Consider the following 17,045-nt stretch of genomic DNA (forward strand, 5'->3'; position numbering starts at 1 on the left):
ACGTCGGGAAACATGAGTGCTGTGTTGCGGGCTGGTAGTCCCGGCGCAGCAACAGGCGAAGACCGGCGGTGACCAACGCGACCGGCGGGGACGCCAGCCAGCCCGAACACGCGGTTTGGCGCGAAGCGCTGAAGCAGAAAAAACGTCCGCACTCAACGAGTACTCTCCACACACTCTTTTATTTACACGTCGCCTGGGTAAAACAGGAATGCAAGAGCGGCGCCCTATGGCATTCGTACAGTGCAATACAGAACCGAAACCGAAACACAACAATGAGCTCGTGCAGATGGCACGGAGGAAGGCCAGTTTCAGCGCAGTCGCATTTTCAGCGCAGCTTAAGAAACTAGGTTCTTTAGAATTACGTGTGTATGCATTTTCTATTAAAGGAACACACCACCTAATACTCACATAGTGATGTTGCGCATCAGATATGCGTAATGTTTGCTTTTTGATCGACAATGTACACAAGTATGAACCTAATCAGCCGTTCAAGATGGCTGGCGCTTGGGCAAGTGGTTCAACTTTGGCCGAGTGGCTGAATCGAGTGACGTGCCGACAAACAGAAAGACAGGCAGAAAGACAGACCAAAATTTTTCCGTTTAGGTATCTCAACAAAGACTATCGTCTTTCAAAATCCGCCCATACTACACGGTATAAATCTGAGCAGACGAGTATAAATTGGGCTTAACGATCTGGCACCCTATTGTGTCTTTTCTCGTTTATTTCTCGTCCTCAATTAGCGCCACAAATCTTTCGTTAAGCAGACGATACGTGGTTGTGGGCGCTCACTGCGAAGGGCGCTCACATTACATCGGTACCACTACGACTGGGCGCCAAGTCCGCTTGTACGTGAAAACGTAGTTCACAGGACGAATGGGATAAAGGGTGTATGAATGTGAAAAAAATTAAAGCTGTCAATCACCAACAAAGTGGATATCACGCAACGGGAACAGTGCCGGTGCCAAGGAAAATGCAACTGGTAACGAAGCTTCCACAGAAACGTATACGTTCAGAAAATGGCCACTCACCAATTCCAGAAAATGGCCACTCACCACTCACTTCCAGCGGAATATAAAGTAAAGCGGGTGAGACGCAATACCCGGCAAAAAAGCGACGTCACGCTGTTGGCACTATCGTGAAGTTTGACCTAAAATAGTTTTTGTACGCCCCTGATCGGGCTAAGAACTCGCGTCAATGCCATCCGAGACGAGCCCTTGGTGAGTGCGCTTGATGTCTACGCCAGCTTAACTAGTATCACCTTTACGGTGGTGTTTATTGTACTGCAGCTTGATGTCTACGCCAGCTTAACTAGTATCACCTTTACGGTGGTGTTTAATTGTACTGCAGCTTAATTCGCATTGCTTTTACTAGTAAACTTCATTCTTGGAACTCTCATTCTGCGTTCGTGGCATCATCCCCAGCTGCATTAAAGCAATCAGCAGCGTACCCTATATTTGCAGCGTTGCTTATTTGCTCCGCACACACGCGTGTCCCTTAATGTGTACATTGTTGTGTGCTTTGTGAGCTTCCGCTCTAACAAGAAACGACGCCTTATCACACCAAAAATGACACTTCAATTTTATTCAATGATCACAATAACGTAACTTTATTACCCTGTAAACAATGAGCACCAAGTGTGGCAATAAGTACAACAAAATCCAGCGCTAATGTCGTTCTTGTGTAGTGATTGGTGTAGTGCTAAATCATGCACTAAATGCAGCTCCACCACTGCGAAACCTGAGGTAGCACGGGCACCCAGCGATTCCCGTTTCGCTGTTCTTGGTCTCTGTCCATGACTGATCTCTCTTGGGAGTTCGTCACACCGGCGCCGGTGGGAGGAGCAATCAAGTGCTTGGCGAGGTGGTAGCACCCTCTCTTGCTCGGCGCAGGCGCCAGCCGCATGTTTCCAAACTGTTTTAGTGATTTTAGGTCAATTATAGCGTTTAACTTTTGGTTTTTAATATCAATTATATTATTTAGGACTTTGGTCGTTTATTTTAACCCAGTTTTGGCCATTTCTAGCCTTGTTTAGACCTGCATAGGCCACTCTGTGTTGAGCGTGGCCACGCCACACCATATATATGGATGGACAACACGCCGGGCCCCTAAAGTGCTACGTACTTAAAATTGTGCGGACAATACTTCCATAATGTTTTGCCTTATGCTCAGATAAATTAATATTACGTGTAACGCATGCAGGCGTGCGAGTTGTATATAGTGCGATGGATAACCTATGCCAATGCACACGGGCACAGAAAATGGCATTTACTTAGTAATGCCTTCAGCTTTAATGCCATTTGCGCGGTGCGACACGGGCAAATCAAATGGCATTCGCCTTCACACCATTCGTCACCTACTGCCTTCGTTGAACTCAGTCGACTGAGGAATCCGTACTCTCGACGCCAAGCCTTGCTTAGTGCAGTACGCATAAAACATTTGAAAGTATCCACCATGTCAAAAATATTTTATGCATGACTTAACACATATCATATTATTTCGGAATAGCGCTACAGTGAAATCATTTGAACGGCTTCGACATGACTCAGGAACCATGTTGGATTCTGGGCTTCGGATTACCCGCCACGTTCGTCTAGTGGATAAGGTGCCCGACTGCGGACCCACAGGTCACGGGATCGAATCCCGGCCACGGCGGCCGCATTTTCGTTGGAGGTGGAATTGCTGGAGGCTAGTGTAATACTTAAGTGCACGTTAAAGAACCCCAGGTGGTCGAAATTTCCGGAGCCCTCCACTACGGCGTATCTCATAATCATATCGCGGTTTTGGAACGCTAAACTCCAACAAATAATGTTATTAGGCTTCGGATTCAACATTCGATGGCCGAAGTTTCTGTGGTCGATTTAATATTGTTACAGACAGAAACAAATTGAAGATAATGGCGTCATAATATTCCAAGCAACCATGGATACCCACTCAATGTCCATGAAAGAGCCCAATGTCCAGGGCCAGTATAGAACATTCAGTGGGTGTATACATTACCCAAGCAACCACAGATATCCTTCAGGAATCCAGTATATATTCGTTTCGGATGTAATGGATATCGAGTGGAGATCCGTAAATCTCCGCTGGAGCTCAATCGGAGGTCCGACAGATGTTGAAAAAAATATTTTTGCAGATTCAGAGGAAATCGAGAACGGGATCCTGTCGTGGACATATTATGGACCTTATACGTATGTTGTGCCTGTATGTACAGTGCTAACAGATTGAAACAACAAGCACAAAGCAACACTCAAATAAGGAAGACACACGTACACAGGAAGGGCGTCCACGTGTCTGTTCCTTACTCAAGCATTCCTTTACATTTGTTCAGATGCCCAAGTTAGGTTATCACCAACTAGCCCAAGTGTCTGCGTCAGAATAACGACTGGTATGCACAATTGCTCGAATTAAGTGCGTTATGTTGCTACAAATGCAGCTGTCAAAAGTAATGTTGCCTCTGATATGAGGGTAAAAGTTGAATTTACTCTAATACGACACGAACTGAAGATACTAGAAATGAAATTGCATTCATAACTTAGCTTTAAATTGCACAGTTTCAACCTGTGAGCGCTGAACAATGCATCAGTGTGATGGAAAGCATAAGGGTGCGGGCCCAGAGCGTCTCACCAAGGAATACAATTGATAGCCAAGTGCACTCAGGCAAGTAAATTACTTATATTATTAGGGTAACGGAAATACAAAACAAAACAATGGACAGGCATTGCGTGTAAATGCAAGGCAGTGACATTTTCATAGGTCTTCAGTAATGTTGTGCAGGGTTTCTAAATGACGTAGAAGGCCAGCAGAAGATGCATATACTAGTTCTTATTTCAGTCACTTGGGCTGCCATATGTGCAGTTACACAACTAAACTGTTTACTGGCAATTATTTAGGTCATATTGCTACATGCATATTGCCAGCCCCTCGAACCATGCGCGGGTGCGCCGGACGAAGAGAAGGAAGATCTCTCTCCGCTCGGGCTCTGAGCTGAACCGGTCAGCGCTGCAACCGCTACTGTAAATATATCGTGTAAATAGTCCGTGGACTACAGTCTACCGATTCGTCATTCACGTAACAGTATTATAGAACAATCAAGCGAACAAGTCAATATTATATTTCGATTAGTAAGGGGTATACATGAAAATATTTTATTGTACGTGGTACCTCAATGATGTTTCTGGGTTTTAAACCTAGTAGTGGATTCTGGATTATGCGTCCCCCGGATTTGCGACGACCCGCATTTCACGACGAATCGGTTTGGTCCCGGCAAAATCCCCATAGAAATAACATATTAAAAACGTTCCTTATACGACGCAATTTTACACCGACCCCGCATCTTACAACGACTTTCTGATTCCGTCCGAGATAAAAAATCACCTTCTTTACTCGTATCTGAACTATGTCCAAATATTTGCGAGTGCGCAATAAGAACTCTCGTTTCCCTACGTTGACAATTACAAAAGTAGAGAGTGAGACAGTAAATTTATTCTCTTGGCAGTTTATGCGCTTCTGCAATCCAGTTTTCCTGGCTTTTAAGATAGCTTCTGGATACGCCTCGGTTGCGTGCGTATCCAGGGTCGTTACCTAGACAAGCTCTCTCCACACTGAGTAGCTTCAGCTGACTGGTCATTTAGATCCAGATATTTTCACGTTTTTCGGTCCGTGGAAACATTTCCTGGTCGACATACAGCTGGTTTCCTGCCCTTGTTTGCGGCACTCGCAGTCACAGGTCTTGAGCACGGAAAATGACTCGACGGAGCTATTTTCACCGTGCAAAATAACTTTCGCTTGACATCAGCGTACATAATAACAGCGGGACATCACTGGTTGCACTTCACAGGGGCACAAATACGATGCACACAGCTGAGTCGAGCACGAAAGCATTCTACGCAAACTCGTGGTCTGTCGCCATCATGTTATGGTGATGACACTGTCTCCGACTCCTCTGACGGGAGGCTGTTGCCAACGCGGTTTCGGTTTCGTTTTCACGCACAGGCAACTTTGGAACTCGATTTATAGGGAGAAATATGCGCACTGGATTCAATTTTTTGAAGTTGAGGATGACGATTCGCTCATACCTCTTTCAACTAAGTAATGCCGCCGTTCGCTGCCATTTTCAAAAATAATTTAATCTACCTTCCTTGGAAAAGCACAGGGTCATGTCGTGGGCTTATTCTGGTGGTCTGTTCCCCTTTCTGGCCAAGGCTGATTGCCACTGCCTGTATTCTCAGTTTTTCGATTATACGACGCCCGCATTATACGACGGTTTTGTGTGGACCCCTCAAAGTCGTATAATCGGGGTTCCACTGTAAATAATTTTCTCGTGATGACCTGTGACGATGCGCATTGCCATGTGTACGAAAGCTGCTGTTTCAGGTGATGTAGTGAATACACGTTCATTTGTGGACTCCTTCACAAAGTCATACATGAATATCCTTTGAAGATCCATAATCGATTATAACATGTCTGTACGTCACAACTCCAAAAATGGATATCCACTATGGTAACTCTAATGTACATACACTGAATGTCCCACACTGGCACTGGACGTTAGGCTCTTGCATGGATACTGAGCGGATATCCGTGGTTGCTTGGGTAGAGATACCATGGTGGATATCCTTTTTTGGAGTTGTCACGTACATTCGAGTCATAATCGATTATGGATCTTTAAAGGATATTCGTGTATGCCGTTATGACAGAGTCCACAAATGAACATGTGTTCACTACATAAGCCGGAACAGTAAATTTCTTACACATGGCAATGCGCATCGTCACCAGAAAATTACTAAGTTTAGAGCCCAGAAACATCACTGAGGTACCACGTACAATAAAATATCTTCACGTATACTCCATACTGATTGAATTATAATATTGACTTCTTCGCTTGATTGTTCTGTTATATGAAGTAATTGCCAGCAATCTGTTCAGTTGTGTAACTGCGGCAGCCCAAATGACTGAAATAAGAACTAATATATGCATATTCTGCTGGCCTTCTACCTAATTACCTTAACACTGCGCAACATTACTCAATACCTATGAAAATCTCACTGCCTTGCATTCACACGAAATGTCTGCGCGTTGTTTTGTATTCTATGTGCATTGTTTTCTTTTGTATTTTATTTAACTGTAAATATAAATATAAATTACTTGCCTGATTGCACTTGGGTGTCAATTGCGTTCCTTGGTGAGTGGCTCTGGGCCCACACCCTTATGCTTTCCATCACACTTAGGCATTGTTCAGCGCTCATCGGTTAAACCTGTGCAAGTTAAAGCTAAGGTATAAATGCAATTTCATTTCAAGCATCTTCAGTTCGTGTCGTATTGGTATAAATTCAACTTTAACCCTCATATCAGAGGCAATATTACTTATGGCGGCTGCATTTGTAGCAACATAACGCACCAAACTCGAGCACTTGTGCATACCAGTCGTTATTCTGCCGCAGACACTTGGGCTAGTTGGTGACAACTTACGAATCTGAACAAATGTAAAGGAATGCTCCAGTAAGGAGCAGACACGTAGACGCCCTTCCTGTGTACGTGTCTCTTCCTTATTTGAGTGTTGCTTTGTGCTTGTGTTAATGTCTGCCGTGTTTCAATCTGTGAGCACTGTACATTCAGGCACAACATACGTATAAGGTCCATAATATGTTCACGACAGGATCCCGTTCTGGATGTCCGGTCAATCTGCAAGATGTTTTTGTCAACATCTGTCGGACCTCCGATTGAACTCCAGCGGAGATTTACGGATCTCCACTGGATATCCATTACAGCTGAAAGGGATATATATAATGGATTCCGGAGAGATATCTGTGATATTTTGGGATGCTTATATATATACTTCTACATTTAACTCTTTCTGAACGCAGTTTAGAGTTGTTCAAATAGGTGTTTATATATTATTATTGCATATAAATTGCTCATTTCAAAAGTTGATGTTATCTACATAGTCAGAGCAAACGCCATTAAATTTTGAGTGTGGCAGCTCGGCCCAAAAAAAAATGTAATTCGGGAACTTCATGCCTTTACTACTGAATTTCATTTCTTGTGCCCGTGAGACATGGGTATTAGCGATCTTCTCACCGATAGCAGCATATAGTAGGCACAGTGCGTTCACGAAAGAAAGCGGGCCGCAGGAATACTGAGTCATGAAAATCTAGCGAGTATACTATTCCGAAGCGTTGCCCTGCTGTCTTATCCAGTAGACATGAGCCGCCATGCGTACGTGAGTTGCCATCGCATCCTTGCACATGACATCGTATCTGTGGGTACCGAGAAAAGCGTTCGGCGTTAAATGTTAGCCGCATCGTCCCGTATAGCACACCCTGCCCGTCGGACATCGCACCCACGGTGAAACGCACCTCGCAACTCCGCGTGCAGCAAAACAATTGAAATTTCACAAGAGTAATTCGGAGCACGCGTGCAAATGCCAAACACTAAAACACGTGAAGGGCCGTTTATTCGCAAACGCACTTTACGAGAGCTCCTTTCCGTACATCGCAGGGGCTGGACTGTATACACTCCGTTCGCTGCGACTGGCGCGCCACCGCGTGGCCGTCAGAGAAGGCAGACGTTGAGAGCCCGAGCAGAAGCGAACGCTTTCCCGCGACCGCTAGCACGCAGTTGTAGGTGTTCTGTGACGCAGTCATGAACTGCTGCGTCGTCGGTTGTACCAACAGGTACACGTCGTGCCCTGCGGTAACGAAGTTTCACCGTTTCTCAACTCGTCCGTGCTTTATTGGGCAGAGGCAAAAGTGGATCACGGCTGTGCGACGAAAAAAGTTAGCTTGGTTCCCGCTCCCTCTGCCGTCTCGCGTCCTGCGGTTTTGTTTTTCTTGTGCCGCTAGCATCGGTACATTTCAGCCATGACGGAACAAACTGGGAGCCCTCTCGGCACGCGAAGATATGCAGTGCACATTTCGTTGGGGGTGTGCCGTCCAAGGATGCGTCGTCCCCGTCGTACGTGCCAACGATATTTCCTGACGAGTATCGTAAGCTGTCCGTGCTTGCCGAAGATAAGTTGATAGTCAGCTCTCGTGTCGTCGTAATGTTTCTTCTACGTCCCGTGCTTTACGTTCGTGCTGTTCCTGCAGACATGATTTTAGTGCTGGCGGAAGCGCAGCTGTTCAAGTAGAGATGGGCTAACTGGGAGTCGATCCCCTTCCATCGAGATGTTGAGGGACAAAAATGTCAGGAGGGCGCGGCTCTTCGGAAACATCCTAGTATTAAAGCAGAAAGACTAGGACTGTTGTATCCCTACGGCACTCGGAAGCTTCGAGAGGTCGTGGTCCCGAAAATGGAATAAAATTAACAGTGGTAAACACAGGACACAGTGAGAGGAAACGATGGGACGCGCACTGTGTCCTGTGCTTACCGCTGGTTTTTTTATCGATTTTGACAATGTACCAACTAGCCCAGTCCAACGCATTTTTGGTACCGAAAATGTTTGCGCACCTCTGCGCTAGAGCGTAGCTTGAGTTACACCAGAGTTTGCGGAAATTATAAAAGCGTAGTGAGCTCGCGCAGACGAGATAGCCAAGAGCGCAAGCACTTTAAGTGGTTGATACTTGTAATAAACAGCTGACCCTGTAATCATTCGGCGTTGATGAAACGAACAAAGTGTGCAGCATGTAGACAAATGCGCACGCGGAACTAAAATCGAGGCTGTTTATTTTCATCTTAGATCTGGTCGTCGTTGCAGTTTTCTGCGAACGCTGTTGCGACGGAAGCGCAATGTTTCTTTCGGAAAGAAGCATAAACAACGAAATAGGTTGTAGCGAATGAGGGAGACTGGTGATGCCCGAAGTGACCGTGCCGTCATCGGCGCCACATCACTTGAAGCGAAAGACGAAGCGGGGCCGATCGTAACACGTTTACTTCTCGCCCGCACTTCAAGCTCTTGGCATGCGACGCGCGAGCGACGAGGTACAAACGATCACGATGAGCGATGATGATGCTGCAACAAGCTCGTTGCTACAACGCGCGACACTTTCAAGCAAAATACTCGGTGGCTGCGAATCGACATGACACGAAGCCACCAACAAATAACCACGCCGCCCGGCCACTCGCCGTGGAAACTTTCATGCTTAGAATATTAGTGGATACTCTAAGCATGAAATGACAGCTTACCTCGATAACTATGGAGCAAGCATCTTGTGTGACGCACGCCTGATGCACGCATTTCGCCGTCAGTACTGACGACGCCGTAGCAAAGCGTTCACTCACGTCAAAAACGTGGCCACTCTCGTGCAGGTTTTCCCCTTTTTTAATGGTGGCATCGCAGGAAGAACGATCCCATACGATATCTTTAAATTCAGCTCGAAGCACTAACGCACCATCCACGGCCGCTTGCGCCGCCATGGCTGTCAAAGCAATTCAGCACAATTGTCTGCTAAGGCTCTCAATGTTGCAGGCTCGCCGCACCGCAAGTGGCGCTGCGTGCGTCTTTCAAGGCGCCCTCTATAGATCCCGAAAAAAGCGTATAGTAATGGCGTAAGTCTTTCTTACGCGTAAGTATTTCTTCATAGGGCACTAAGAAAATGTTTTTATAATAATTAAACACTCTCATAAATTATTTGCATATGCACCTAAATATAAATGTTTGGGTAGTAAATGTCATTTGTAAAACATAAAGATTGCTATCGCGTTTGAATAAAACTAGGTTTCTCGATATTAGTGTTTGTTCCTTCGACACATGTTCACAATTCAATCGCAGCGCCATAACTCCCTTTACTGATGTCCCCGTAATTAGGTTCAGAACCGTTTTTCGCTTGAACCTTCGTGACCTATTTGGATCGCCCGTACCGGCGGTTTGCAATGAGGGCCTCCAGTGTGGCACACGTGTGTTGCTTCCTCTCTTGTGAATGAAAGAAGGGAATTTTGACGGCTCGTTTCTTTGTTTGACACAACTTTAATGAAAACCTCTTAATGAAACTGTCTTCTGGTGGCCCAAAACTAACAAATCCCATTTTGTCAGCACCAGATGAAACCGAAAGCAAGGCTGTGACATCTAATGAAAGCTGTCATACATGCTCACTCTGGCCGAAAAAAGTAAACTGCAGTTTTTCTACTTCTGCCGGAACAATGGTTTCTGCTAGGTCTTTCCTTAACTGATGTATGTCCATGTCGTTTGCATCATGAAAGTACCACTGGTACAAATATTGTGCTCTTCCGTCTGCAGACGTGACATTTAACACACGCGCAACGTTTTTAGCGATATTTTGCGGCTTCGGGCATAACATCAGATGAAGAAGAAATACCTGCATGCTGTACTGAAATCGCTCACCGCGAAACTACGAGCAGTGTTTTCGTTGCGCAACATGCACCTTGTAGGCAAATAGTAGCGTTCACTTCTTTCAGCGATACATAGACGACCTCCTTCACTCCCTGAGCGTCGATCGTCTTCATGAGCTCGCCCCCAGTTGAAGTGGCACTGATGTAATGCCAGCGGCATTACATCAGTGCCGCTTAAATTGTCGGCGCCAATCGGCTGATCACAAGTGGCAGCGGGCCGCACCATGCAACCTGACCGCGCGTTTGTTGTTTCCGAACAGCTGCTTTGTGATTACATCGCGTACAATTATTTTGAACACCCTCCATCCGATTTGTAGCACAGAAAGTAAGGGACCCTTAAGCTTCGCCTTTAAGAGTTGAACGAGATAGCAATATCCGGCCCCATCCTCATCGTGCTCTCGCTTGCAGTTATGTTCAGTCGCCCGGCCTCTCTCTCTCTCTCTCTCTCTCACACACACACACACACACACTCTCTCTCTCTCTCACGACATACCTATAGAAAAGGCAAGTGTTTCCGCCCTCATCAACAGCACTTTCATGACAATAGTGTATCCACTAAGTGTGTGTAAGAGAATGCGCGCACTAATGTGTATGCCCTTTGTAATGGGTACCATGCTTTAAACCAGCAAGCATTACGCGCGTGATACTTTTGTCTAAGTTCCGATGCACCCACTACGTGTTCTTAAGGGAATACGCGCAGTAATGTGTGTGCCTTTAGTAACGGGTAGCCGGCTTTAAACCACCAACTCATTATGCAGCTCACATGGTGTGACGCCCGATGGCACTAAACGCTTGTACCCCGTTTTACCGCGATATTAGATCACTTACTGTGACACCTGTACACAGGACGCGTATGTTTGTGAAGCATTAAAGTTAATTTCAGTGCAGTTTCAAGCAATGGAGTGACTCTGTGGTAGAACACCTGCTTGCCAAGTAGACGGCCTGGGTTCGATTCTCACTCGAACCCGAGATATTTTATCATTTATTTTATTTGCATCTCCCGATTTTTCGGTCACGGACAAGATGACTCTTCGCTCATAACCAACGACGCAGACACCGGAATTTCTGCGGAACGAGCTCTTTAACGCTGTCGCGTTAAAAGCTATGCGGCGACCGCGAGGCTGAGTTTGTCACACTTGATCGGACGCATCATAGCTTGTTCGCAACTCAAACAATGGAAGCTTTTCTCACCCATAATGGTAGTCTACATTTAGCAGCGTGTAAAAGTCGAGCGATTTGGCGCATTGCTTAAAGAAATATTTGTGGTGCAATAAAAAAAGAGGAAGAAAAACGACAGAAGACAGGACAGGGCAACAATATTCCTGACTTTAAGGGGAAATATTTTTAAAAAATTTAAAAAACGCCGTTTTGAGAAAACTATTTTAGACCTTCGGCGTAATCGGAAAACCACATACCTTTCAGCAAAATTTCGAAGTGTACGGTGAGCTTGAAAATCCCGATTGGTTTCAAGAGAAAGCCAAAATATCGAAATCATTATGTACGGTGTTTTACTATCCACAATTTAAGATGTCTTGGTTAATAGCTTCCGAAATTACCAATATTTTCACCAATTATTGACGTTGGTGATTTTTTTTGTCTCCGAAGTCTTTTCACATCAGAGAAAAAAAAATACTTGTAAGATTGCATTTCACTCGTTTTTTGTTGGGAATAAATCATGTGTCCATGAAATGCACCGTTCTTCCACTAGGTGCGCTCAAAGTTAAGAATTTGCGAAATGGCGGAGAAGGTTTATTGCGCATGAAAGTTGCACTTCATTACATGAACAATTTTGTTTACGCTACTAACTTCGAAAGCATTGTTTTCATTTGAATACCTCTGCGCAGAGTAAAGGTAATTAAAATAAGATATGGGCATTACGATCCTGTGTGCTCGTTCTCTGGACAAACTTTCAGAAGAATTGTAAGCAAAAGCAAGGACCTTACTATGTTTACGAGGATGTGAGAGTAGCCGCACACCTTAAATAATTATTTAGGGTGCAACTTAAACTAAATGCGTGAATACTTCCTGTTTTAAATGTATTACTATGTCCAGTTACAAAATTATATTGATTTTTTTTGCTCAGCCAGAGAAGAGATAAATATTTGAAAGCACTCCACACACCTGTTTCGCGTGTATTTGTCAGCGCGTAATTTGCGCTAATTGTCATGTCGTCACGGTGAAGGACAGCTTACGTAAGGTTACAATGGCCGTCCTTTGCGACGGCACCAAAAAAATTACAAGCCGGATACAAATTCCTCTTAATATCAAAACAATAAGCCAATTGCAGCGTTTTTTGTGTTTTACGTTTGTTTACTGAATAAAAATAAATAAATGTGAAATGTACAAGGGCTGTGCAAATGAAAAGGTACGAAACGTCCTAACAACATGACCGTTTATATAGATGCCTACGCCCCTATGGGAGAATGTAGCGAGACATCTAAGGATGCGATTGGAGTCTCTGCCGTGGATCGGAGCATGCGGGCGCGCCCGCATGCGCAGTAGTGGGCAGGGCCATCTTATAAAAAACTCCGTCCAATTGACGCAGCAGTGCGTGTGAGGAAAGGATGGCGTTCACATTGCATCATTCGGCGATTGAGGAGTAGCGGAACGTTATTCAATTTCTGAAAACGGAAGGTGTTCAGCCGGCCACCATTCATCGCCCGGGATTTCCACTAGTTTGGTCCCCTGGAAAAAACACCTGCAAGGGAAGCGCTTCAACTAGGACGACGGAGTCAAGGACGCTGTAAAGGACTGGGTCTCGTTACGGTCACACCAGCTAGTTCACCAACGGGATCAATGTCATCAGGCACATACTGTATACTTTCAATAAAGTCTTCATTTATACCCACAGTGCCGTTTCGTACCTTTGTATCTGTACACCCCTTGCAATAAAATGCGTTGAACGTTCATGCATGTCTTCCGCGTAGCCCCACACGAAAGGCTCCACAGCAGTTGTGTCGCAACATCCGCGCATTTCTTGCTCGAAGGCTGTGATAAAGCTGCAATCGCTATTACGTAATTTGCGTTGTTTGGTTTCAGTAACAGAGTGGTTTCACTACGCAAGTTAGTCGTCCGCAAATGACCGACTTAAAAAATCATTGACTGACATTGCGAAAGATGTCACCGCGTAGAGGAAACGTGCAGTGAGCAAAGTATAACTTATTTTGTGGATGGGTTCGGGTACCGCCATATTGGGCTGTGGCCTTGGCGTTATGCATTGTCAACAACTAAATTAACAGCGCTACAGAAGACGTATCCGCAAGAATTCCCTCACGCAGTCTTTGTACTCTATTATGTCCCATGCTTCTATAGACAGAGTCGTCTACCCCCAAGGTGAACACCTCATTAGTATTGAAGGCATCACAGGAGCTGATGTTTAGTACATAATTCGAAAAAGTAATATCTTTTTTTATCAACTCCTTTATTACACGCCATATAACAAACCTACCCCTCATTAAGTAGATCGAACGTTTATGTTTTTTCGGTTCGAATACTAATGAGATGTTCACCTTACACGTGGTCGACCGTGTATATGCAGTGCATGAACGGAACATTTATAAGGGAACTGCATTCAATCACCCATTATTTGTCCAAGGTAATGGAGCCCGTAGCGGTAGTGGTGAAACCTGAGCTATGCCATGAGCTAAGGATGTGGGTTCGGATCCCAGCGACGGCAAGGGTGATTTTTCATCCACGGTAATTCATTTTCATCTAAATCACAGTCACTGCACGGCAGTTAAAAGCAACAATAAATATCCCCCATGCTTTCCTTGCCGTTATTGCCTGTTGGGTTCCCTTGGTTGTGCCTAACAAAATACGAGCCCCCGGAAAAAAAAGGGAAGGCACCTCCGCACTAGTGGGACGAATACTAAGGCACACTCTAAGAAAAAAAGAGTGTGTGTGACTCTCTTCGGAGAGTTCTGACTTGCCACGAAGCTAAATCTATGCGCAAAAAATGAACAGCGAACAAAGAAACGAGGACAAGCGCTAACTTCCAACTATCGTTTATTAAAGCAACACACATATATACCTAGTACATGTGATTACAACGATATCAGTCAACGCACAAGGAGAAAACCTAAACAAAAAACAGCAGGACTACGCGGGACCAACACGTGCGTGTGAATTTAAGTAATCTAGTTCCTTTTTTTGTTATTGCGATGGATGGCTTGCTGACGCAGCTTCCATTAGCAATCGTTGCCGCATCAACGATGATACTGGTGCTATCCTTTGGGCGGCTTGCCAACAATGTTGTACTGTCAAATAAAGGCACACATTTGGATTCCGCGCAATGAGCCGCCAAGAAACCATCACAACTTTTTTCACTTTCTGATTGTGTTCGAGCAATTTCACATTCACGCATCTGCCTGCCTGTCCGACGTAACTTTGACCACAATACAAAGGTATGTTATACACTACGCCCTTCACACATTCAAAAATTCATTTCGATGCCCAATTTTCAAGCTGTTTGAAGGCCTTCCTACCAGACTAGTTCTGGCACATAACTGCGACAATTTATTAGGCGCAGAAAACACAACTGAAATCCCCGCTCTTTGATCAATCTTTTTGAGATTGTGTGATATACCATGCAGGTAGGGAATCGCAGCCACCTTCTTACGAACTGTTGCCTGCCAATCAGTGCACGTATCACTGATCTCCGAGAACTTGCGCAGCTTCTCTAAAACAGATACCAGCAGGTGGTGTGGATATCCCGCACGTGTTGGTCCTGCGTAATTTTGCTGTTTTTGTTTAGGTTTTCCCCTTGTGCGTTGACTGATATCGTTGTAATCACATGTGACAGGTATATATGTGTGTGTTGCTTTAATAAACAATAGTTGGAAGTTAGCGTTTACCCTCGTTTCTTTGCCCGCTGTGCAGTTCTTGCGCTAAAGTTCTAGCATTATGGAATACCAACTAGCCCGCTCCCACACCTTGACTTGCCTCGTATGCGACTCTCTTTAAAGAGACACAATGACTCTCTTGGTGGGCCAGAGTCGGCGCGCTCTAGGAGAGTACTCAATCGACTCATGCTCTACATTGGGCGACAACTGTTGGAAATAGTTATGTATTCATTTTAAACAAGTCCAATAATACTTGCGATAGTGCCCTGCGACTGCGAGGTAAGAATACTTCAATTTTAGCATTATTTTAATAAAACTCGTCAAAACAACAAACCTTTTCCTGCAGAGTATATAGAAACCGCGAAAGGATGGTCTGTGATTTCAAATTAAGCAGTTGAGGTATTCCTCGTTTATATGCTTGTATGAGGAGAGCCAACTAAAATGTGTGACTCTGATGTGCATGTCGTATGGTGCAAAATAATCTGCAGAAATCGGCATGATGTTTCCGTATTTATTCCTTATGATTATGAATAAATCAAAAAACGCCAGGCCTGCGCGGAAAGCGCAGCACAGTCACAGCGAAAGCTGGAAGAGCGGCATTTCTAGAGCCCGTTATAAACTCTCCTGTGGCTACTAATACAGGTACATTGGCAACGTACCCACTACGCCACAAAGCGTAATTTTTGGGAAGTTGGGAAGCACCCAGCACGACATTATTCGATGTTCTGCGGAGAAGCGAGGTACCATATGTAAGCGATTATGTGCAGTTGATGCGGCGGTTGATGACGATGAATAATTATGGTTGCGCCCTTTGTAATGGGTCGGAAGCTTTAAACGACCCACTAGTTACGTAATGCATATTGTGTGACGCCCGGTCGTTATTTAACTGTCCCACCACGCTTTATAACACACTTTAACCGGAGAAACGTAGAGCGAGAGAGAGAGAGAATTTACTTTATTGAGACCCTGAGGAAATGGATCATGGGAGCCTTATGGGCTTCCTTGGCAACCAACAGAAGTGCACTTGCGAGGAACCCACTACGCTATAAATCATTGTAATTTTTTAGAAGTACGGCAATAGGCACTGTGCCATTTTTCGTCATTCTACAGACAGCCGTGGTACCTGCTAAACGCATGTAAGGCATTATGCGCACTTTGTTGATGCTGTGCGTGATGACGATGAAGATTTATGGCAGAGCTCTTTGTAATGGGTTGGAAGCATTCAACAACCTACTCGTTGCGCAATTCGCATTGTGTGACGCCTGGTTACAGAATTCGCGTTGTGCGACGCTTGGTGCTTATTCTACTCTTTAACACGCTATATTGCATATGCTAATGTGGTTCCTTCCCGACATGAAGCCGGTATAGGACCTTTTTGCAAAGCAGTTTCAAGCACCGGCATGGCTCAGAGGTTGAATACTGGGCTCCCACGCAGAGGGCCCAGGTTCGAACCTCGTTCCATCCTGGAATTTTTTCTTATTTAGTTTTTTTTTCTTATTTCGAGCGATACTGGTTACGGACACCGGCGGCGGCGGCGGCGGCGGACAACTACGGCACCAAAAACGGCCGGTGAAATGATCTCATAACAGCTTTCGCTGTAAAAGTGATTACGGCTGGAGGCATCAGACTTGTCCATTGCTATGTTGTCGCTACTGTTCAGCGTGAGAAGACATGAAATATTGTATCTGAAAAACAGAACCGTGATATTATGATGTAAAAACGGAATCGCAGTAAGAGTTTGCGAAACCTACAAAATAAGTTATTTACACAGACATAATGAAGGCTCACAACAAATGGAAACAGGCATGGAGAGGAACCAAGTTTTTGGCCGTTATCATGTAAAACACAACTTGTAAATTGTAGCCTTTGGTTACATGTCACTTGGCGACAAACTTGCAGCACAAGATGACCCATCGC

The sequence above is a fragment of the Rhipicephalus sanguineus genome, chromosome 4, assembly GCF_013339695.2.
Source record: "Rhipicephalus sanguineus isolate Rsan-2018 chromosome 4, BIME_Rsan_1.4, whole genome shotgun sequence".
Classification (NCBI taxonomy): domain Eukaryota; kingdom Metazoa; phylum Arthropoda; class Arachnida; order Ixodida; family Ixodidae; genus Rhipicephalus; species Rhipicephalus sanguineus.